The sequence below is a fragment of the Jaculus jaculus genome, chromosome 11, assembly GCF_020740685.1.
Source record: "Jaculus jaculus isolate mJacJac1 chromosome 11, mJacJac1.mat.Y.cur, whole genome shotgun sequence".
In the NCBI taxonomy this organism is placed as follows: domain Eukaryota; kingdom Metazoa; phylum Chordata; class Mammalia; order Rodentia; family Dipodidae; genus Jaculus; species Jaculus jaculus.
Window position 1 is genome coordinate 17,627,223 of NC_059112.1, and position 22,909 is coordinate 17,650,131.

Here is a 22,909-nt window from a genome sequence, read left to right on the forward strand (position 1 = left end):
CCCTCACCCCCCCCTAAAAAAAAGAAAAAGGAGAGGCAACTGGTGAAATTCATTTTCATAATATATGCTAAGTAAACCAATCCTTAAACTATAGTGTTATGATATAACCAAATGGTGATTATTAGTGAAATACTAGAAACAGGAGCAATGCAAGGTAATCAGTGCTATACAATATAATGCGATACAGCATTTTTCATAGTGCAGTGGATAAAGTAAAATGCAGTTCTCCTAAACAAATGGAAAGATATCTTAGGCTGACTCAGTTTAAAATTCAAATTTCAAAAAAAAAAAGTAACTTTAGCTGAGAGTTGTGGCTCATGCCTTTAATAATAATAATAATAATAATAATAATAATAATAATAATAGAGGATCACCGTGAGTTCCAAGTTAGCCTGGGCTACAGAGTGAATTCCAGATCAGCCTGGGCTAGAGTGAGATGTTGATTTAAATTTTTTTCCCCCAAATTTCTTAAAAGTTAAAAAGTTTGGGCTGGAGGGATGGCTTAGCAGTTAAGACATTTGCCTGCAAAGCCAAAGGATCCAGGTTCCATTCTCCAGGGCCCACGTTAGCCAGATGCACAAGGGGGTGCACGCGTCTGGAGTTTGTTTGCAGTAGCTGGAGGCCCTGGTGCACCCATTCTCTCTCTCTCCTCTCCCACTTTCCCTGTCAAATAAATAAATAACTAATTTTTTAAAAAGGTTAAAAAATCAAAATTTAGCTCTTTAGTGGAAAATCTACCTTATGTCCAGTATGGAATACCAAATTGAAAACCGTGAGGCTGCATAGCAAAAACTGCTCTTTCGCAAGACCCAGGGACTCGATGTTCCACTCCTCCTCCTGCCCCTGGCCCCTCCTAACCCCATAGGATTTTCCCCCATGTGTGCCCGAGACCACCAAGTACAGTTGTGTGGGTTACACGTCACCATTCTGGGCTGTCACGTACGTTGTAGACTTATTTTCTGCAACACATTTTCAGGAAGCTGGAAGTGAAGTTCTTTAAAGGAAGATGTATCTTTCTCCTGCTTCATGGGAGGGCATTTCTGAGGAGTGGGTGGGTGGTTGTGGTCTCTGTGTCCCCCCCCCCCCTAAACATTCTTTGCAGTATTTCTCCTATGCTCAGCAAGATCCCAGGACTCTGCCAGTGGCTGACCTATGGAAGAGGTCCCAGTCACCTCTTCTCCTCCAGGAAGAGTGCTGATGACACTCTATGCTTGTTTACCTTGGAGCTATATGCGTCTTCCTCATAATTGTATTCCTGAGTGCCAGACACATTTCTTCTTCTTTTTTCTTTCTTTTCCTTTTTTTTTTGAGAGAATTGGTGTGCCAGGGCCTCTTGCCACTGCATTCAAACTCCAGATGCATGTGTCACCTCATGTGCATCCTTGTGTGTCTGGCTTCTGAGGGATATGGGGAGTTGAACATGGGTCCTTAGGCTTTGCAGGTGAGAGCCTTAAGCCGCTAAGCCATCTCTCCAGTTCCCTCCTCTTTTGCGTGTATGTTTTGTGGTAGGATCTCACGCCAGCCCAGGCTGGCCTGGAATTCACTCTGTAGTCTCAGCGTGGCTTTGAACTCACAGAGATTTTCCTACCTCTGCCTCCTGAGTGCTGGGATTAAAGGTGTGAGCTGCCACACCCAGCTTTTTCCATCCCTTTAATCTTAGCGCTTGGGAGGCAGAGGTAGGCGGATTGCCATGAGTTTGAGGCCACGCTGAGACTCCATAGTGAATTCCAGGTCAGCTTGGGCCAGAGTGAGAAACACCAATATATATATATTTGTGTGTGTGTATGTGTGTGTGTGTGTATGAGAGAGAGGGGAAGAAAGAATGGGTGTCCCAGGGCTTCTAGCCATTGCAAACTAATTCCAGATACATGTACTGCCTTGTGCATCTGACTCCTGGTGAATCAAACCTGGGTCCTTAGGCTTTGCAGGCAAGCGCCTTAACTGCTAAGCCATCTCTCCAGTCAAATGCATTTCTCGATTGGAATTGTTATTGGCTGTAACTCCAGGTCCCTGGACTGTGTCCTGAGTTGACCTAGTCGTTGGTGACCCAGGACTGACTGTTCCACATGCTGATGGGGCTCTCTCTTCCCGAGTCCCTGCTGCCCTTCATGTGGTACATAGGCCTTCGGATGACACGCATTGTTACCACCCTAACAACAGCGACATTTCTTGATCACTCGGTCAGCCACTGTGCTGAGCTATTTATGTGCTTTATGAAGTTATTATTATTATTTTTTTTGGTTTTTCAAGGTAGGGTCTGCTCTAGCCCAGGCTGACCTGGAATTCACTATATAGTCTCAGGGTGGACTGGAACTCACAGTGATCCTCCTACCTCTGCCTCCCAAATGCTGGGATTAAAGGCGTGCGCCACCAAGCCCGGCTCTGTGCTTTACTTAATATCATCCTCACAAATATCTCCAAGGAGGAAGCCACTGTTATCTCCATTTTATGGTAAGGAAACTGAGGCATGAAGAAATGAAGTAATTTACTTCATGAAGCCGTACAGCTAGGCAGGGTCAAAGGTGACCAGTAAAGGCAGCCCCCTGTCTGACTGCAGAGCTCTTCTGTGCTGGGAGAACTGGGCCTGGCTTACTGCTGCCTGTGGTATCGGGGCCTTATGGATAAGTGCTTAGAATGGACGAGTCCACAGTCCATTTTTTTAAAAAAATTTGTTTATTTTTATTTATTTGAGAGTGACAGAGAGAAAGAGGCAGACAGAGAGAGAGAGAATGGACGCGCCAGGGCCTCCAGCCACTGCAAACGAACTCCAGACGTGTGTGCCCCCTTGTGCATCTGGCTAACTTGGGTCCTGGGGAATCGAGCCTTGAACCAGGGTCCTTAGGCTTTACAGGCAAGTGCTTAACCGCTAAGCTATCTCTCCAGCTCACATAGTCCATTTGTGACCCGTTGGCCCAGGCTTTTCTTTGTGGAACTACTCTCTCGAGTTCTGTGGCTTGGACGCAGTGAGCCCTAGGTAGTCTTGTGAACCGGCCCTGTTCAGTCTGAGTGCCTCCACCTGGCCGTGCGATTGCCTTTGGGGACAGCACGTGATTCAGGCTGGCTTTCAGAATCAGGTTTCCTTTGATGGCTGCTTGATGCAACCCAGAGCTCCTCATGTGCCCCCCACCCCATGGTGGGAGCCTCCTCCTAGGAGAGAAGTAGCTGAGCTGTGGAGAGAGTGGGGACACCCCAGACACCAGCCTCTGAAGCTCAGGCCTCAGCTGTGCCTGATGCATTCTGGGGCTTTTCACTTGTCTCAGCCAGTATGTTCCTGTTGCTGTTTGTTTAAATCTAGTTACTTGCATTTGAAAAATAGTTTTGCTTCATGCATAGAATGGGTATTTGGGCTTTGGATTCCCCGTTGCCATTGGCTCGGTGTTGGCCTTCTAGGGCTGCCTGCTTGGAGCTTGGAGGCCTTTGACCCCGCAAGCTGCATCTCATCAGCTTTTCCTTCCTTCCTTCTTTTTTTTTTTCAAAAGATTTATTTTTATTTGTTTATTTATTAGAGACAGAGATAGGGGTGGGAGGGAGAGAGAGAGAGATTGAGAGAGAGAGAAAGGGAGAGAGAGAGGGAGAGAATGGGCACACCAGGGCCTCTGGCCACTGCAAGCCAACTCCAGATACATGCACCACCATGTGCAGCTGGCTTATGTGGGACCTGGGGAATCGAACCAGGGTCCTTAGGCTTCCCAGGCAAGTGCCTTGACCACTAAACCGTCTCTCCAGCCCCTTCTTTCCTTCCTTTATTTTATTTTATGTATTTTTTGCTTTTGTTCTTGGTTTTTTGAGGTAGGGTCTCACTCTAGCCCAGGCTGACCTGGAATTCACTCTGGAGTCTCAGGGTGGCCTTGAACTCACAGTGATCCTCTACCTCTGCCTCCCAAGTGCTGGGATTAAAGGTATGTGCCACCATGTCTGGCCTTTTTCTTTTTAAAAGATTTATCTTTATGAGAGAGAGAGAGGGAGAGAGAGAAAGGGAGGGAGGGAGGGAGGGAGGGAGGGAGGGAGAAAATGTGTGTTCCAGGGCCTCTAGCCACTGCAAACAAACTCCAGATGCATATGCCATCTTGTGCATCTGGCTTATCTGGGACCTGGAGAATTGAACCTGGGTCCTTAGGCTGAGCAGGCATGCTAACTGCTAAGCCATCTCTCCAGCCCTCAGCAGCCTTTTCTTTGAAGCTCTTCCCCAGTGAAGGAGGCACCACACCCAGCCCCTTCCAGAGCTCCTGCATCCCATGGGGCAGCCCACACGCATGGATCTGGGTGGGATGAAGATTGAGCTATGAGTGGAACATTGGAGAACTCTGTTCTTCATGGACACAGGGACGATGACTCATCGGGCTCCTCTTTGAATGCTGATCAAAGGCTGAACTCATCTGTCTCCCCGACACCTTCTGGGCTCTCAGCCAGCTCAGGCCAAGGCCCTACTCTCCCCTCAGTTGCCCGGCCTCCTAGCCTTCCTGATCTGCTGTTTCCTTGTGATCTCTTAACCCCTCTGTGATCCTGCACTTCCATCCCTCTGCTGGCGCCCTTCCCACGTCTTTCTGGTGGCCCTCAGAGAGCCGTGTTCCAGTTAATCAACTCTCCCACACAGTGCTCCGCGCTGAGCCCAAACACCCCCTTCTTGGCAGCTCTCTAGAGAGTTTCCCTTTGCTACCCCCAGGGCATCATTTTCCACCCTCAAGCAGAAACCTCTTCTCCTTTAGAGTTCAGGACTTTAAAAAAATATATTATTATTTTGGTTTTTTGAGGTAGGGTTTTACTCTAACTCAGGCTGACCTGGAATTCACTGTATAGTCTCAGGGTGGCCTTGAACTCACGGTGATCCTCCTACCTCTGTGTCTCATGTGCTGGGATTAAAGGTGTGTGCCACCACGCCTAGCTAGAGTTCAGGACATTCTTGCAAATACTTTTCTGGTCTATCCTTCCAGCATGTTCTTTTCTTCCTGTCTGAGTCGGTGGTTCCTGCTCTTCTCTCCAGCCTCCTGTTCCCTCTGTGTTCGTCGGTGTATAGCTGTCTTAATGGTTGTGGGGTGCATGTTGCTTTGTGATGGGGAGGGTCGTTTAAGGGAGTGGTTAGTTGGGGCTCAAGGAGGACTTCATCAAAGAGACAAGCCCATGATCAAGACGAAAAATGAATAGAATTGGCGGGGCTTGAGGGCGCACACCTTTTAATCTCAGCATTGGGAGACAGAGGTAGGGGGGTTGCTGGGAGTTCGAGGCCAGCCTGGGAATGCAGTGAGTTCCAGGTCAGCCTGGGCTAGAGTGAGACCCTTTCTCGGAGAGCGGGGAAAGAATAGGATTGCAACAGATTGCTCCAAAGTAAAGAGCTCTTTAGGCAAGAACATCTCCGGCACGGCAGAAGCCTGGATAGGAAAAGGCTTGTTGAGATTCCTTGAGTATCCATAGCGGTCGGAGAGGAAGAGGGAGCCTGGGTTGATGGGCTGCGATTATAATTATTTACTTTTGCGATTTAGTTTTTCATGGTCAGGTCTCACTCTAGTCCAGGCAGACCTGGAATTCACTGTGCACTCTCAGGCTGGACTCGAACTCATAGCTACTCTCCTACCCCCACCTGCCAAGTGCTGAGATCAAAGGCGTCTGCCCCCATGCTTGGCGGATTTTACTGACTTAGAATTAAGGCATGGTGGGAGAATGCAAGAGAAAGAACAGCCTTTATTATAAAAGAGAGAGGAGCAGGATGGTCTTGTGAAGGATGAGACCAACAGTTGGTTGGAGATTTTGTAAAGTGGAAGAATTAGAATGAAAGCAGTTTTAAAAAGTTCATAGTAAGTTTAGTCTGTGGAGGAGACAGTAGATCGGAAGATGGGGATCTGGGGGACACACTGGCCACGAGGGGACCGGGAAGTAGGTCAGAGGCTTGAAATAGCAACTGTGCTGTTTGGGAGCTGGGGGAGAGACTGAAGTCTTGCCTCATGATAGGATAGGGGTCTTACAGGTGTTCACTGAAGCCGGGAGACGGCAGCATTAGACGGGAATCAGAGTTCTTGGCCTTTTAATTACTTTGTGAACAAAGGGCAAGATATCTTATTTACTTCCTGATAGTAAAAATGACTGACATTATATAAGCTTATGATGTTTCCCAAACCATGTTTTATAGAGGACTGCAAACTCTGGGAGATGTTAATAAGGTTCAAGGGGAATGGAATGAGTTCTCTGATCAAACAAAGCTGGGGAACACTGCATTCTATGTGATTCATAGGGGCTTATTCACATATTAAAGGCCCCCAGAAACACGCACAAGAAGCCAGCTTGCTGATATTTAACCTGGCCTTTTCCACGTAAACTTGTGCATGCATGCATTTATTCATTCATTCAACAAGTATGTGGGAAGCACGTGCCATGGTAGTACTTTCCAGGCTGTGTGATAGCAGAAGGGAAAACAGACAGCGTGTGTCCCGAGCTTACGTGACCGTGGTCTGGTGTAAGCACCTCTTATCCCCTGTCAGGTTCTGGCATCCAGAGGAGCACGTGGGAAGCCTTGTGTGAAGGTTTGTTTCAACAGTCCTGTTTGCACTCTGGAATGGAGTGAGGTGGGGTGGTTGTCTACCTGCCTGGCCCTCTGCCCTCGCGTTTCTATCTTACATCAATCCCTCCACCTCTTCACGGAGCATTTTCTGTCTCTCCTGCCTAGGTATGGGACAGGGCGGATGGCAAGAAAACTTTCAAGTGTCAGAGGTTGGTGGCTCACCCAAGGTTACCTAGCTAGTTAGTTGCAGATTAAGAGCCGGTCCCAGCCCTTCTGGTTTTAAGCTGTATGCTCATTCCATTAAAAAAAAATTTATTTATTTATTTGACAGAGAAAGGTTGGGGGAGGGGAGGAGAGAAAGAGAGACAGAGAAAGGGAATGAATGGGTGTGCCAGGGTCTGCAGCCACTGCAAATGAACTCCAGCTGCATGCGCCCCCTTAGGCATCTGGCTAACGTGGGTCCTGGGGAATCGAACCCGGGGCCTTTGGCTTTGCAGACAAACGCCTTAACCGCTAAACTATCTCTCCAGCCCTGCTCATTTCATTCTTGATGAGAAGGGGCCATTTGAAATGGTGTGTGTGTGGTGGGGGGGGAGGAACCTTAAGTAGAGTCAGCAGATTGAGTGGAGACCTGTGATATTGCTGGTTTAATCAGCGTAATAGCAGAACTGGCGCGGGACCATCACTCCCAGCTGTCAGCGCTGGGAGTACATGCCGCTCCAAGTGCTTTCGACACGTTTCTTTCCTGGTCGTAGTTCTGTGATCGCCTTGCTGTATGAATTAGAAAGGAAGCTCTTGTTTAAGCTCCTGAGTGCTGGGATCAGTACTGAGGGTCTGGTTAGTCTGTATCCTTTGACGGCATGGTCAAGGGAAGGCCTTTCTGTGAAAGTGACATGTAAACTGAAATTCAAACTAGAAGGAAAGAGATAGTAAGAGAGGGAGAGAAAGGAGAGGGAAGAAGGGAGGGAGAGACAAGGAGAGAGAGATTCTTTCAGTTTTTTTTTTTTTTCAAGGTAGGGTTTCACTCTAGCCCAGACTGACCTGGAATTCATTACATAGTCTCAGGGTGGCCTCAATCTCGCAGTGATCATCCTACCTCTGCCTTCCAAGAACTGGGATTAAAGGTGTGTGCCACCATGCCCGGCTTTTTTTTTTTTTTTTTTAAATTTTTAAAATCTTTTTTTATTGACAACTTTCATGAAATCATGATAATTCTCTCCCCCCACTTTCCCATTAACAAGTCCACTCTCCATCGTATCCCCTCCCCCTCTCAGTTAGTCTCTCTTTTATTTTGATGCCATCATCTTTTCCTCCTATTATGAAGGTCTTGTGTAGGTAGTGCCAGGCACTGCGAGGTCATGGATATCAAGGCCATTTTGTGTCTGGAAGAGTGCATTGTAAGGAGTCCTGCCCTTCCTTTGGCTCTTACATTCTTTCCACCACCTCTTCTGCAATGGACCCTGAGCACTGGAAGGTTTGATAGAGATGTCTCAGTGCTGAATATAGTATTTTTAAAAATTTATTTTCAAAGTGTGTGAGAGTCTGATACCTGAATTTTCAAGCATATAATTGTTATTTTTGGAAAAAAACCCTCAATCATAGTAAAACATTATAAACTAAAAAAAAAAAAGTGTGTGTGTGTGAGAGAGAATATGGGTGTGTCAGGGCCTGTAGACACTGCAAATGACATTCATATGCACGTACCACTTTGTGCATCAGGCTTTACATGGGACTGGGGAATTGAACTCAGGTCGTTAGGCTTTGCAGGCAAGTGTCTTGAGCTTTCTCTCCCAGCCCAAGACAAGCATTGTTTTATGTAGAAGGGATCATCATGTATGAAGACCTTGCTCATGAGTTTTGTGTATTCGAAGATCGGGAAGAATGCTGGCGTGGTTGAATCATGGTGGGCTGGGAGTGAGTGGTACTAGATGTGCTTGGAGGTTAGGTTAAAGTGTGTTGCGTAGCCACTGCAGGACAGAACTGGCCTGATAGCATCCACATGACTCATGTTTTCAAAAGTTTTGTTGCCTGGTGAATGGAGAAACAATTGGTAGCAGTTACCTTCTCATTGCTGCGACAAAACACCTGACCAAAAGCAGCTTATGGGAAGAAAGGGTGTCTTTCAGTTTACAGTTTTGAGGGGACATTTCATCATGGCGGGGAAGGCATGGCAGAACATACAGCTGGGTGTCACATATGTTGTCCCAGTAACAGAGGGAGCTAGCCCTAAACACCTAGTGGGCTGCACTAATGAACCTCAAGGTCCACCCCAGTCACACACCTCCTGCAGCAAGGCCCCACCTCCCAAAGGCTCCACAACTTCCCAAAATTTCCACCAGATAGGGGCCAAGTATTCCAAACACACGAGGCTGTGGGGGACATTTTACATTGAAACCACCACAGATCGGGAGGAGATGAGATAAAGAAAAAAGGAGCAGTAGAATCCTTTAGGAGGATAAAGCAGTCATTTTGACAAGAGTATGATGATGGCTAAGTCAGTTACCACCACAGTCATGCTGCGTAACAAGCATCCCCATGAAGTTGGCCCCATGCAATGGTTGTGATTTGTTGTTGTCCATGAGTTAATGGGTAGTTTTGCTAATCTGAGCCAGGCTCACTTGGTCTTGGCTGAGCCAGCCAATGTGTGTGTGATCAGCTGTGGGTCAGGGAAGAACCTTTGCCACATTGCCTGGATCCTGTACTATGTTTGGGCCAAGTGGGTAGCTCTGTTCCTGGCTTGGCCTTATTCTCAATCACATTCTCATAGCGGTTGCAAAACAGCAGAAGAGGAAAGAAACAAGTAAACCCAGATAAGTTTTAGCCTACGTTCAGTTTCCTTTTGTCCTGTTTTGGTCAAAGCAAGTTACAAGGCTGGAGAAATGGCTTGGCAGTTAAGGTGCTTGCCTGTAAAGCCTAAAGACCCGAGTGTGATTTGCCAGTACTCACATAAAGCCAGATGAACAAAGTGACGCATGCATATGGTGCCCATTTGTAGCGGCTGGAGGCCCAGGCGTGCCCATTCTCTCTGTCTCTCTTCTATTTCTGTCTGCTTGCAAATAAATAAATAGAAAAAAAAATCTAAATTAGGGCTGGAGAGATGGCTTAGCCTGCAAAGCCTGAGGACCCAGGTTCAACTCCCCAGAACCCATGTAAGCCAGACACACAAGGTGGCACATGCGTTTGGAGTTCGTTTGCAGTGGCAAAAGGCCCTGGTGCGCCCATTCTCTTTTCTTCTATCTCTCTCTCTTTCCCTCTCTCTGGTAAATACATGAAACTAAAATAAAAAAGCAAGTTGGAGGAGGGTTTCCTTGTCAGTGTGGGAGGACCGGGGTGAAGGACAGGGATTCAGAGATGTGAAAAGATACAGGAAGGTACAAGAACCTGCGGCCATCAGTGCAAACGCTCACAGGGAAGGAGTGAAGGGAGGGTTCGGCTAGGCTCATAAAATATTTTTGAGCTGTAGTCCAAAGGACATACTGATAAATTTATATTTGAGGTATGAGAAAGAGGAAGGATTCAGAGATGGTTATTTCCTGGACTTTGGGCCAAGTAGCGAGGCAGATGGTTAGACATCTCCTCACATGGCACAGACTAGATGCGGAACAAAGCTATGGGTCTCAGGGGGACAGCTAGTGTTTTGAGATACCTGTTAGACATTGAAGTAAACATGTTGGGCTGCAGAGATGTCTTAGTGGTTAACGTGCTTACCTGCAAAAGCCTAAGGACCCAGGTTCGAGTCCCCAGCACCCACATGGGCCAGATGCACAAGATGACACATATGTCTAGAGTTCATTAGCAGTGGCTAAAGGTCTTAGCATGCCCATTCTCTCTCCTTCTTTATCGCCGCCCCCCTTAAATAAATAAATACTATTTTTTAAGCAGTTAAGTGCTTGCCTGTGAAGCCTAAGGATCCTGGTTCAAGGCTTGATTCCCCAGGACCCATGTTAGCCAGATGCACAAGGGGGCACATATTTCTGGAGTTCGTTCTCAGTGGTTGGAAGCCCTGGCATGCCCATTCTCTCTCCCTCTCTCTGTCGCTCTCAAATAAATAAAAATTTAAAAAAATTATTTTTTTTTTTTACTTATTTATTTGAGAGAAAGAAAGAGAAAGAATAGGTACATCAACTCCAGATGCATGTACCACCTTGTGCATCTGGCTTACTTGGGTCCTGGGGAATCGAACCGGGGTCCTTTGGCTTTGCAGGTAAGCACCTTAATCACTAAGCCATCGCTCCAGCCCAAATAAAATATATTTTAAAAAAGATGTCATGCCAGGCTTGCAGTTGGATTTTGAACTCTGAGGGTTGTTTAGGAATTCAGGGCTGAGCATGTAGATTTCAGAGTCATGGGGGGGGGATGTGTGAAGCCCTGGGACTCAGTGAGACCACCCATGAGGAGAATGTGTCAGTGAGGAAGCAGAGTCGGGCTCAGGACAGAGCCCTGGTACCACCGGCCTTAAGAGCGAAGCACGAAAGTACAGGCTGGTTAAGAGAGGAATCTAGGAAAGTTCCTTGTCATGGGGACCTAGAAACCAGCGTGTTGAGTGTGACTTGTAGAATGAGAACTCAGAAGTGATCACTAAGTCTGGTAACATGGACAGCCTTCGTGACTTTGCCACGTACAGTCTTGGTGGGTTGCTAGAAACCCAACCAGAGAGATGTGAGGAGAAGTAGAGACAGAAAGAAGGTTCTAATTTTCCAAGAGGGTCTGTTGTCAGGGGACTCTGAAGTAACACGATGTTTGGAGGTTCAGGTGGTTCAAGTGAGTGGTTTACATTGGGAACTATACATGATGATGCACCTCCTTGCTAAGGTAGGTGATCGGCAGAGAGGGGACTGCTCGAGATGCAAGAGAGAATGAGTTTGAGAGTCAAAGTTCATGTTAGTATGTTGCCGGGGTCCAGCCCTGGCTTGAAGGAGGGTCCCCGAAAAGAGGTGTGAAAGGGAGCGGTGAAATAATGGCTCGAAGTCAAGTTCTGGTGCAAGCTGACGGGCTCATGTTGAAGGCAGCTGAGTTTCTCCATCTCTCTCTCTCTGCCTCCTTCTCTGTTTCTAATTTTTTCTCTTTTTCTATCTTTCTCTTTTTTTCTTTTTCTATTTTTTTTTGTATTTTTCTCTGTTCTCTGTTTTTCCCTGTTTCTATACTTCTCTGCTTCTCTGCTGCCACAGTTCTTAGCCTCAGTCTTTTATTTTCTAATCACATCATGCAAGAACAAACTTCAAGAAAGGTACAATTTCACAGAATTCATAGAAACATTTTGTTACTCCTTTTCATCAAACAATCCCATAATTATTCACCTCAAGTACAGTCGTCAGGCCCCTATAATGATTAACTGTTTTCACATTTTCCCCATGTATGTGTGGTCAAGCACTTGTGATTTCCTGAACTACTTCTTTCAATTACTATATTAAAGGTGAGAGGCAAAAAAACCACAAACGGGGCTTCCCATCATTAATCACTGATCCAGCAGATCCATTTATCCCTCAATTATTTATTTTGAATTTTCCTTTTCATGTCTCTCCAATACTTAGACTTTGGTCCCCCCCGATAGAACTCTTTCTGACTTTGGTTGTTTATCTGTAAGGATTCTTGGTAAAGAGTCATAGTTTGTTTCAATTGCCACCATTTAGAAAAATTAGTCATAGAACAATTTTTACATTGTTCCAGGAGGTTCATTGTTTCCTCCTAAGTGTACTGTACTCCATGCCTGACTTTCTTTAAGGCCTTTAAGGAAAACAATTATCTCTGACCCATTTTCTTGTTTTTCCAATTCTATGCCAGAGCCTCTTTCAGATACATTGACCAACACTTCACCAACACCAATGTTTACTGGAAAAGTAAACTTAGAGATTGGGACACTAAGTGAAAGACAGAGAAAGACAAACATTATACAGAAAATCACATATTTCTGTAGCGTAGAGAGTCAACGATTTTTCTATAGAGGGGCCACATTGGACTTCAAGGAAGAGACAGCTGGGCTGGAACTGTGTCAAGCAGCTCCTCAGCGCTCGATTCCTCGTGATCCTGAAATGGCATGCTTGCCGTCTCCGGCAGTATGTGACCTTCCTCGGGAGTATTCTCAGTTGATATTTCAATATTTAGCGGTTCATTTTGGAAAGAACATGTATATACACTCTTGGAACCGTTTCCACCATTATTACAGTAATCTGCTTTTTGCTGGCACAGAGCACCCACCAAAAGCAGCTGATGGGAGGAGAGTGTTTATTGTGGCTTACAGTCTCAAAGGGAAGCTGCTGCTGCTTCTTTTTTTTTGGTTTTTTGAGGTAGGGTCTCACTCTAGCCCAGGCTGACCTGGAATTCACTATGGAGTCTCAGGGTGGCCTCAATCTCACAGCAATCCTCCTGCCTCTGCCTCCCGAGTGCTGGGATTAAAGGCGTGTGCCGCCACACCCGGCATGTAAGGGGAAGCTTCTTGATGGCAGGGGAAAGCATGGCATGAGCAGAGGCTGGCATCACCTCTGCCACCGCAGGTGGAAAGCAGCAGCAACACAGTGAGGCAAGAGGGAGCTGGCTAAAACACCCCTAAGCCTGCCTCCAACAACACGCCACTTCTAGCACAGCTCCACCTCCCAAATTGCCATCAGCTGGGAATCAAACATTGAAAACACATGAGTTTATGGGGGAGCCATGTAATTCAACCCCACCATAGCCGTCAACCCAGGCAGAAGGGTAGGTGAGTTCTGTTGTCCTGCTGGGGCAGTTTTAGTGTCTGAATTAGCATGTGTGTGTGCGCGCGCGCACACACACACACACGCGCGCGCACACACACACACACACGCGCGCGCACACACACACACACACACACACACACACTTCCTTTTCCCTTTCCTTTTCCTTTTCTTTTGCAATGTGGGGGATCAAACCCAGAACAAGTATTCCAAACTTAGCATTATATCCCTACTCCTACCCAGACCTCTCTGGAATAGTGATATCTCCAGAGGTCATCCTCAGTGCTTGTTATGATTCTTTATTTTTATTTTTATTTGAGACACAGAGAGGTGGAAGGAGAGAGAGAGAGAGAAAAGATGAGTGCACCAGAGCCTCTGGCTACTGCAGACGCATGTGCCATCTTGTGCATCTGGCTTACATGAGACCTGGGGAATCAAACCTGGGTCCTTAGGCTTCGCAGGCAAGCACCTTAACTGCTAAGCCATCTCACCAACCGTTGTTATGATTCTTGAAGCTGGTAAAGTCCGTTTCTTAGGTTTTGACGTGGTCTACTAATTGGGCAGATCCCAGACAGAGCTAAGAAAACCTCCTTGTCTGGACTCTTATATCAGTGTGACTTTATTTTATTTTATTTTATTTTTTATTAGACAGTGAGAAAGAAAAAGGAGAGAGAGGGCTGGAGAGATGGCTTAGCAGTTAAGGTGCTCACCTGTGAAGCCTGAGGACCCAAGTTCGATTCCCCAGTACCCATGTGTGATAGTTTGAATGGCTATCCCCCCTTATATGCAGGATTTTATTAAAGTTTGTAATTTAGATCTCCAGCTGCCTGGCTGTAGGAGGTGTCACTGGGAAGATCCTGGATTTGGAATTCCAGTCTAAAGATACACAGAGAGTGCCTATGCTTTGTCTGGGGTTCCTAAGTGTGCTTGTTCATGGTGCTGTTGATGGTTTCTCTCTCTGTCTCTCTGGTTGCTAGGATGAACCTCCAGACCAGACACAGTTTGTGGGAGGAAGAAGGGATTTATTGAAGCTTGCAGATAGAGGGGAAGTTCCATAATGGCAGAAGAAGCTGGCCCCCCTTTTACAGGCCCATGCCGAGAGAGAGAGAGAGAGAGAGAGAGAGAGAGAGAGAGAGAGAGAGAGAGGGGGAGGGAGGGAGGGAGGGAGGGAGAGAGATTGAGAGAGGGAGAGAGAGAGAGAGAGAGGGAGAGGTAGGTAGGTAGAGAGGGAGGGAGGGAGGGGGGGAGGGGGAGAAGGGGAGGGGAGGGGAGAGGGAGCGCCAGTGTTTGTAGCCACTGTAAAAGAACTCTAGATGCATGTAGTACAAGTCTATAATCATAGCAATCAGCAAGCTGAGGCAAGCAAACTGCTATGAGTTCAAACCCAGTCTGCTTTACATAATGAGCTCAGGACAACCTGGGAGAGATTATCTCAACAAAACAAAACAAAACAAAAGAAAACAAAACAAACAGCCGGGCGTGGTGGTGCACACCTTTAATCCCAGAACTCGGGAGGCAGAGGTAGGAAGATCAGTGTGAGTTCGAGGCCACCCTGAGACTACATAGTGAATTCCAGGTCAGGCTGGACTACAGTGAAACCCTACCTTGAAAAAACAAAAAACAAAACCCAACAAAACAAACAAGCATAGAAAAAAAAAACAAAATAGGGCTGGAGAAATGTCTTCGCAGTGAAGGCACTTTCCTGTGAAGTCTAAAGACCCAGGTTTGATTTCCTACTACCCCCGTAAGCCAAATGTACAGGGTAGCTCATCCATCTGGCGTTCGTTTGCAGTGGCCGGAGGGCCTGGCATTCCCATTCTTTCCCTATCTGACCCTCCCTTCCCCTCAAAATTCCCCAAACAGTATAAGGTAAAGCAAATGGATCAAGATAAATGGGAATTTGAAATGTGGTTTGCTTAAGGACAAGAATACATTTGGCATTAAGCATCATTTTAAAGTTGTAAATTTGGGCTGGAGAGATGGCTTAGCGGTTAAGCGCTTGCCTGTGAAGCCTAAGGACCCGGTTCAAGGCTCGATTCCCCAGGACCCACGTTAGCCAGATGTACAAGGGGCCCACGTGTCTGGAGTCTGTTTGCAGTGGCTGGAGGCTCTTCCACGCCCATACTCTCTCTCTCTCTATCTGCCTCTTTCTCTCTCTGTCTGTCGCTCTCAAATAAATAAATAAAAATAAACAAAAAATAAAAAAATTAAAGTTGTAAATTCATATTTTATTTTATTAATTGTGAACTTTACTGTATGAACATATTGCATATTGGTCATATCCCTATCATATTATACTCTTGCATCCCCTCTTCCCATCCCCTATTCCACTGAGGGCCCTCCTTAGTGGGGTTATTGGTATTCCCTTGGGGTCATGAATGCCAGTCCATGATTGGTGGGGGGCAGTGCCTCAGGATATTCCTTCCCACCTTGTTTTCTCTCCCTCTTCTACAATGTTTCCTGAGCCTTGGTGGGTGGGTTAAAAGTCTGTTTTAGTGTTAAGCTCTGCTACCTCTGAATTTCTGCTTTGATAAGTTTTGAGTCTCTTCAGCATCTATCGCCGTCTCCCTGAAGGAGGTTGTCAGTCTAGCAGTGAGAGCAGCATCCGTGTTTAAAAGACCACATCCTCTGTAAGGTCTCCTGGGCCCAGGCAGATGTGATGGAGATGACTCGTCTTGTTATGTGACTAGTTCTATCAGTGTTCTGTGTGAGGTGAGGATGATTGTGTGAACAGATGGAATACCCTGCCACAGAGTATTAACAGCCCTGAAAAATGTTTTGTTCTATGGCCTTAAATCTACTTTGCTATTCCACTAGTTTAAAACATCACTGTGTCTTGTGAAATCCCCACTGTGAGCTGAGAACTTCACCTTTGCCTGTCTTCCTCAGAGCTTTTTGTGCCTTTTTTGTAAAGTTTGTGTACATGATATGTGTGTGTGTGTGTGCGCGCGCTCTTGTGTGTGGTGGCCATTTTCTAGTACATTAGGACATTCAGCTGGACATATTGTAACATACCTGGTCCATCAGAAAGGTGACATTTCAGTCTTTCTAAAATTTCATGGATATGCTGTTTAAATTTTACTTCACTGTTTTATTATTAACACAAGATTTACTTGCCTGTCACATACTGGGGAGGAAACTTTCAACTGTATTTCATTCAACCTTTGCCAAAATTGAACTTGAGATAACATTTAACAGATCTTGACCAAAGATCCTTTTACCTATTATTTATCTTTAATCTTTTATTGCTATTTCTGAATTCAATAGAAAGTAACCTTTTTATTGTTTATTTATTTATTTGCAAGGAGAGAGAGAGAGAGAGGATGGGCGTTCCAGGACTTCTAGCCACTGGAAATGAGCTCCAGATGCCTGTGCCTCCTTGTGCATATGGCTTATGTGGGTCCTGGGGAATTGAACCTGGGTCCTTTGGCTTTGCAGACAAGCATCTTAACTGTGAAGCCATCTGTCCAGCCCCCAAAAGTAACGTCTCTTGCTTAGCCTGCATAGAAACATCTTTTTCCAGGCTTCCCTTAGAAAGCATTATCAAGTGTTAATATCAGAAGTAGCCTGCTGAGCAATATCTTTGTCATTTCTGGCCAAACCCTGTTAAAAATATTGTGTAATAACTTTCATTATAATTTATGATCCCACAAACTCATTTCTATTTTGAACTGTGACAGGGGAACTTTTCCTTTTGAGAAACTGATACCATAAAATATCACTATTTTATGAGGCCTATTATTTTTGATTCCCTGGATTTGGGGACATTCCAGATTCAACAATTGCAGTAAATGTCTCAGAGTTCTGGCTAGAGTATTGTTGTAGCTTGTGTGCACGTGAGTTAAGGAAATTCAGTTCCATGAGCCAGCAAAACAAAGACAGAAGGAAACAACAATTGAAAGCGTGTGGGCGATTCCACTCCTGGCTCCTCTAGGAGCCTGAAGGTCCCAGAGAGCATGCACACGTCCTCAGCTCGGCAGCTTCCCTAGTCTTAATTTGCAAAGGCTTCTCATGAGATCTCACGTGCCAGATGTGATTGGAGTGGTTATAGATGAATGCCTTTTCACACAGACTTTCTTGGGTGTCTGAGCCAATGACTGTAATGCTAACCAAATCTCTGCTGGTTACATCTTTTGCAAAAGAAGGACCTCTGGATTCCTCATTTTCCCTCTCAGTATCTACAGTCTCTGGATAATCACCTCCCTCCTTGACTCTGGGCTTGGCCATTTGATATGCTCTGTCCAGTGAGATATGAACTAATGATAAACCTTCTGAGGTGTGACCATGTTGTATCTTGGGCTTTAGAACCCCGAGATTGTTTATTATTATTATTATTATTGTTGTTGTTGTTGTTATTATTATTATTAGTTTTGTTTTGTTTTTCAAGGTAGGGTCTCGCTCTATCCCAGACTGACCTGGACTTCACTATGTAGCCTCAGACTGGCCTTGACCTCATGATGATCCTACAACCTTTGCTGGGATTAAAAAGGGGGCGCACGCGTCTGGAGTTCGTTTGCAGAGGCTGGAAGCCCTGGCGCGCCCATTCTCTCTCTCTCCCTCTATCTGTCTTTCTCTCTATGTCTGTCACTCTCAAGTAAAAAAAAGTATATATATATATTTAAAAATAAAATAAAAAAGAATGTTCAACATTAAAAAAAAAAAAAGGCATGCGCCACCATGCCTGGCTTCCAGACTATTTTAAATAAGCTCAAGTTGTCCAGGTCATCACGTGTTCTAGCTGATAACCTTACACATGCCAGAAATGTGAGAGAGGCCTTGCTGCAGCATCCAAGCCAGGGCTGCCCACTTAGCCAATGAATCATGAGAAATTACAGGTTCTAACTGTTTCTATGGAGTGGGTTTTGTTCTTTGTTTCAAAAGCTGATAGAATTTCCAGTGGTTTCAAAGACATGTCTGCCAGTGCTGTATCATACTTAACCAGAGATGAGACATCAGTCTCCTGAGGAATAATCAAGGCTCATTTTGACTGTATTCAGTTCTTGGCATAGGTGCTGGTTTGTAAGTCACACATGCTTGGGTTCCAATGTTTTGTTTTTCTTTCTTTTCTGTTCTTTTTTCTTTTTTTCTTTTTTTTTTTTTTGTTTGTTTTTTCGAGGTAGGCTCTCACTCTAGCCCAGGCTGACCTGAAATTCACTATGTAGTCTCAGGTTGGCCTTGAACTCACGGCAAGCCTCCTATCTCTGCCTCCCGAGTGCTGGGATTAAAAGTTTGCACCATTCCTGGCCAAAAGCCTCTTTTTTTTTGTTGTTGAGAATAAATCCAATTAATATAAAACATGCCATTTAAGTCATTTAAGAGATTGCATTGAATACTTTCATTATCTTATGATATGCAGCCATCATACTGCATTCTAGAAGGTGTCTACTATGCTTCCCCAAAGCCCCTTACCTTCAAGTCTCTCCTCTTTCTATCTAAAGAGTCCTCTATTTTCTGCCCATATGGGATTGCCTATTCTGGAAATTGAATACAAATGGATCCAATCTAACCTGGACTTTTGTATCAAGCTTCTTTCTCTTTCTTTACATAATATTTTCCATGTTGTACCACGTATCACTAATTCCTTTTTATGGTGGGATGATATGCCATCACATAGACTTCTTTTTTTGAGGTAGGGTTTCACTATTGCCCAGCTGACCTTGAACTTGGTATATAGCTGAAGATGGCCTTAAACTTTTCTTTCTTTTGTTTTTTGATGTAGGGTCTTGCTCTAGCTGAGGCTGACCTGGAATTCACTATGTAGTCTCAGGGTGCTTTGAACTTATAGTGATCCTCCTACCTCTGCCTCCCGAATGCTGAGATAAAAGGTGTGCACCACCACACCTGGCTGTCTCTCTCTCTTTTTTTTTAGAGAGAGAGGATTGGCACACCATAGCCTCAGCCACTGTAATCAAACTCCAGATGTGTGTATCACCTAGTGTGCATGTGTGACATTGCACTTGCATCACCTTTGTGCGTCTGACTTATGTGGGATCCAGAGAGAGATTGAACATAGGTCCTTAGGCTTCACAGGCAAGCGCCTTAACCACTAAGCAATCTCTCCAGCCCAGGCTTAAACTTGTAAAAAGATTTTGTTTATTTATTAATTTGAGAAAGGGAGAGAATGGGTGCACCAGGGCCTCCAGCCACTGCAAATGAACTCCAGGCACTTGCACTGCCTTGTGCATCTGGCTTTACGTGAGGACTGGGGAATCCAAACTGGTTTCTTTGGCTTTGCCAGCAAGCACCTTAACCACTAAACCATCTCTCCAGCCCAACTTACTTTTTTTTTTTTTTTTGGTTTTTCGAGGTAGGGTCTCACTCTGGCTCAGGCTGACCTGGAATTCACTATGTAGTCTCATTGTGGCCTCGAACTCACGGCGATCCTCCTACCTCTGCCTCCCTAGTGCTGGGATTAAAGGCGTGCGCCACCATGCCCGGCTTTACTTTTTTTTTGAGGTAGGGTCTTGCTCTAGCCCAGGCTGACCTGGAACTTTTTTTTTTTTAATTTTTATTAGCATTTTCCATGATTATAAAAAAATTCCCGTGGTAATTCCCTCCCCCCCACACTTTACCCTTTGAAATTCCATTCTCCATCATATTACCTCCCCATTACAATCATTGTAATTACATATATACAATGTCAACCTATTAAGTATCCTCCTCCCTTCCTTTCTCTTCCCTTTATGTCTCCTTTTTAACTTACTGGCCTCTGCTACCAAGTATTTTCCTTCTCATGCAGAAGCCCAGTCATCTGTAGCTAGGATCCACATATGAGAGAGAACATGTGGCGCTTGGCTTTCTGGGCCTGGGTTACCTCACTTAGTAGAATCCTTTCCATGACCTGGAACTTTATAGCTCCAGGATGGCCTCAAACTCAGTCATCCTTCTACCTCTGCCTACCAAGTGCTGGGATTACAGATGTGTACCACTATGCCCAGCCACATAGACATTTTGTTTATACATCCCACAGTTGATAGACATTTAGGGTGTTCCCTTTTTATTTTTATTATTTATTTATTTTTTAGCTATGATGAGTGGTACTTCTATGAGTTCTACGAGTAGCCTTGTACAGGCTTTTTAAAATCTTCTTTTGTTTATTTTTATTTATTTATTTGATAGTGACAGAGAAAGAAAGAGGCAGATAGGGAGAGAGAGAGAGAGAATGGGTGCGCCAGGGCCTCCAGCCACTGCAAATGAACTCTAGACACGTGCACCCCCTTGTGCATCCGGCTAACGTGGGTCCTGGGGAATTGAGCCTCGAACCAGGGTCCTTAGGCCTCACAGGCAAGCGCTTAACCATTAAGCCATCTCTCCAGCCCTGTACAGGCTTCTTAAAGCAATGATTTTAAAAATTATTATTCTTGGGCTGGAGAGATGGCTTAGTGGTTAAGTGGTTAAGGCACTTGCCTGCAAAGCCAAATGACCCAGGTTTGATTCCCCAGGACCCATGTAAGCCAGATACACAAGGGGGTGCACGCATCTGGAGTTTGTTTTCAGTGGCTGGAGGCCCTGGCACACCCATTCTCACTCTCTCTACCTGCCTATTTCTGTATCTCTCTCTGAAATTAAAAAAAAGTATTATTATTATCTTGTGTGTGGAGTGTGTATGTGGTGTGATAGGTGTGATGTGCAGTGTCTGCATGTGTGCATGCAGATGTGTACCCATGTGCATGTGTGCAAAGGCCAGAGGAGAACTTTGGGTGTCTTCTCCTATTGCTCATGTGCATACTTCTCTCCTTGAGGTGGGACGCCATCTCTCTCAATCTGGAGCTGCTGATTCTCTGATCTCTGTACCACGTGGTCTGGGGTTGCAGGTGTGCATGGCCAAGCTCAGCTTCTTTTTTTTTTTTAAACCTTTTTATTGACGACTTCCATAAATATATACACTATACCATAATTATAGTCCCCCCCGCCACCCCTTCTTTCTCCCCCCCAACCCCCCCTCCACTGAATCCCTTCCTCTTTCTAACTAGTCTCTGCTCTAATTTGATGCCATTATTTTTTCCCCCTTCTATCGTGCAGTTCTTGTGTGGGTAGCAGCACCCACTATGAAGTCATGAACGTCAAGGCCACTTTGTGTCCGGAAGACAGCCATGAACGCACTCCTCCCTTCCTTTGGTTCTTACATCTTTCCAGTCACCTCTTCCACAAGGGTCCCTGAGCCTTGGAGGCTGTGATAGAGATGTCTCAGTGCTGTCACTTCTCTTTGCCCCTTTGGTGAGTTTTGAGTCACCCCAGTGGTCACGACCGCCATCTGAAAAGAGAAGCTTCTCTAACCAAAAGTGAGAGCGGCATTAACATATGCGTACTAGCTTTAAAAAATATTTTTATTTATTTATTTGAGAGAGGGAAAGAGGCAAAGTGAGAGAGAAAGAGAGAGAATGGGCACTCTAGGGCTTCCAGCCATTTCAAACCAACTCCAGATGCATGCGCAACCTTGTGCAGCTGGCTTACGTGGGTAATGGGGTATTGAACCAAGGTCCTTTGGCTTTTCAGACAAGTGCTTTAACTGCTAAGCCATCTCAGCTTTTTGCATGGGTTCTGGGTAGTCGAAGTTGGTGATCTCTGGCCAGAGAGTCCCTGATGCTGAGCAGCAGCAGCTCTTAATTGTTGCTCCATCCCCCCAGCCCATGGTTATGTCTTGTGTGTGTGCATTTATGCACGTGTGTGTGTGGGTTCCATTTGCATGTGTGGAGGTCAGAGTGTTCTTAGGGTGCTGGCTTGTCTTTCCACCTGGTGTGAGACAGGCTCGCTCTTGGTTTAGCCACTAGGGAGGCTCAATTAGCTGGCCCATGAGCTTCAGGATTTTTCTGATTCTGCCTTCTTTTGCCAGAGGAACAGTGGAATTACAGACGCTCGTTTTGTCCAGCATTACATGGCTGGTGGGGTTTGAACTCTGCCTGGCAGGCATGGGGACCCAGTACCTTTGACCACTGAGCTATTTCCTCACTCTTTGTGCAGGGTTTTGTGAGGCTATATGTTTTTCGTTTCTCCTAAGTAGGTACCTAGGAGTAGCAATGTTAAGTCATATAACTATGTTTAACATTTGAGGAACTGCCAAGCTATTTCCTACTGTCTGACCATCATACGTTTCCGGCAGTGTGCAAGAAGGATTCTGATTCTCCACATTCTTGCAAATACTTACTCTGTGTCTTTTTTTTTTTTTTTTTTAATTTTAGCCATTATAGCATGTGTGAAACAATGTCTTGTGGTTTTGATTTGCATTTATCTGATAACTTGATTCAGAACATCTTTTCAGGTGTTTATGGGTCATTTGTATATGTTCTTTGGAAACATGTCTGGCCAAGCCCTTTTCCCATTTTTATTGCTTTTCATTTATTTGTCCTGAGACAGGGTCTCATTGTTTTTGCCTAGGCTGGCTTGGAAGTCCTGAAATCAAGCAGTCCTCCTGTGTACCTGGGACTTCAGGTAGGTGCCACTGCGCCTGGCTCCTTCGCCTGTTTTTTAATTTATTTTCACTTGTAATTTATTTATTTTTTAATTTAAGGTAGAGTCTTGCTCTAGACCATGCTGACCTGGAATTCACTATGCAGTCTCAGGGTGGCCTCGAACTCTTGGCAATCCTCCTTCCTCTGCCTCCTGAGTGCTGGGATTAAAGCGTGCGCCACCATGCCTGACTTCCTCTGCCTGTTTTTAAATTTGTCTATTTGTCTCATTTATTTGTTGGTCCTGAGCATCGAGCTTTGTGTGTACCAGCATGTTTTTAATC

General features: G+C 45.4%; 1 protein-coding gene across 5 annotated transcripts in view; it reads left to right on the top strand.

Annotated features, from left to right (window-relative positions):
- Tec (tec protein tyrosine kinase) overlaps positions 1 to 22,909 on the top strand; it is a 148,946-nt gene that overhangs the window by 20,843 nt on the left and 105,194 nt on the right. Inside the window, exon 1 of one of the 5 annotated variants that reach the window (XM_045130229.1) lies at positions 22,581 to 22,608. The exons of the other annotated variants lie outside the window; for them this stretch is intronic. The gene's annotated coding sequence lies outside the window, so the exon portion shown is untranslated. Of the gene's footprint in view, positions 1 to 22,580; positions 22,609 to 22,909 lie in introns of those variants that run through there. 5 annotated transcript variants of the gene reach the window in all.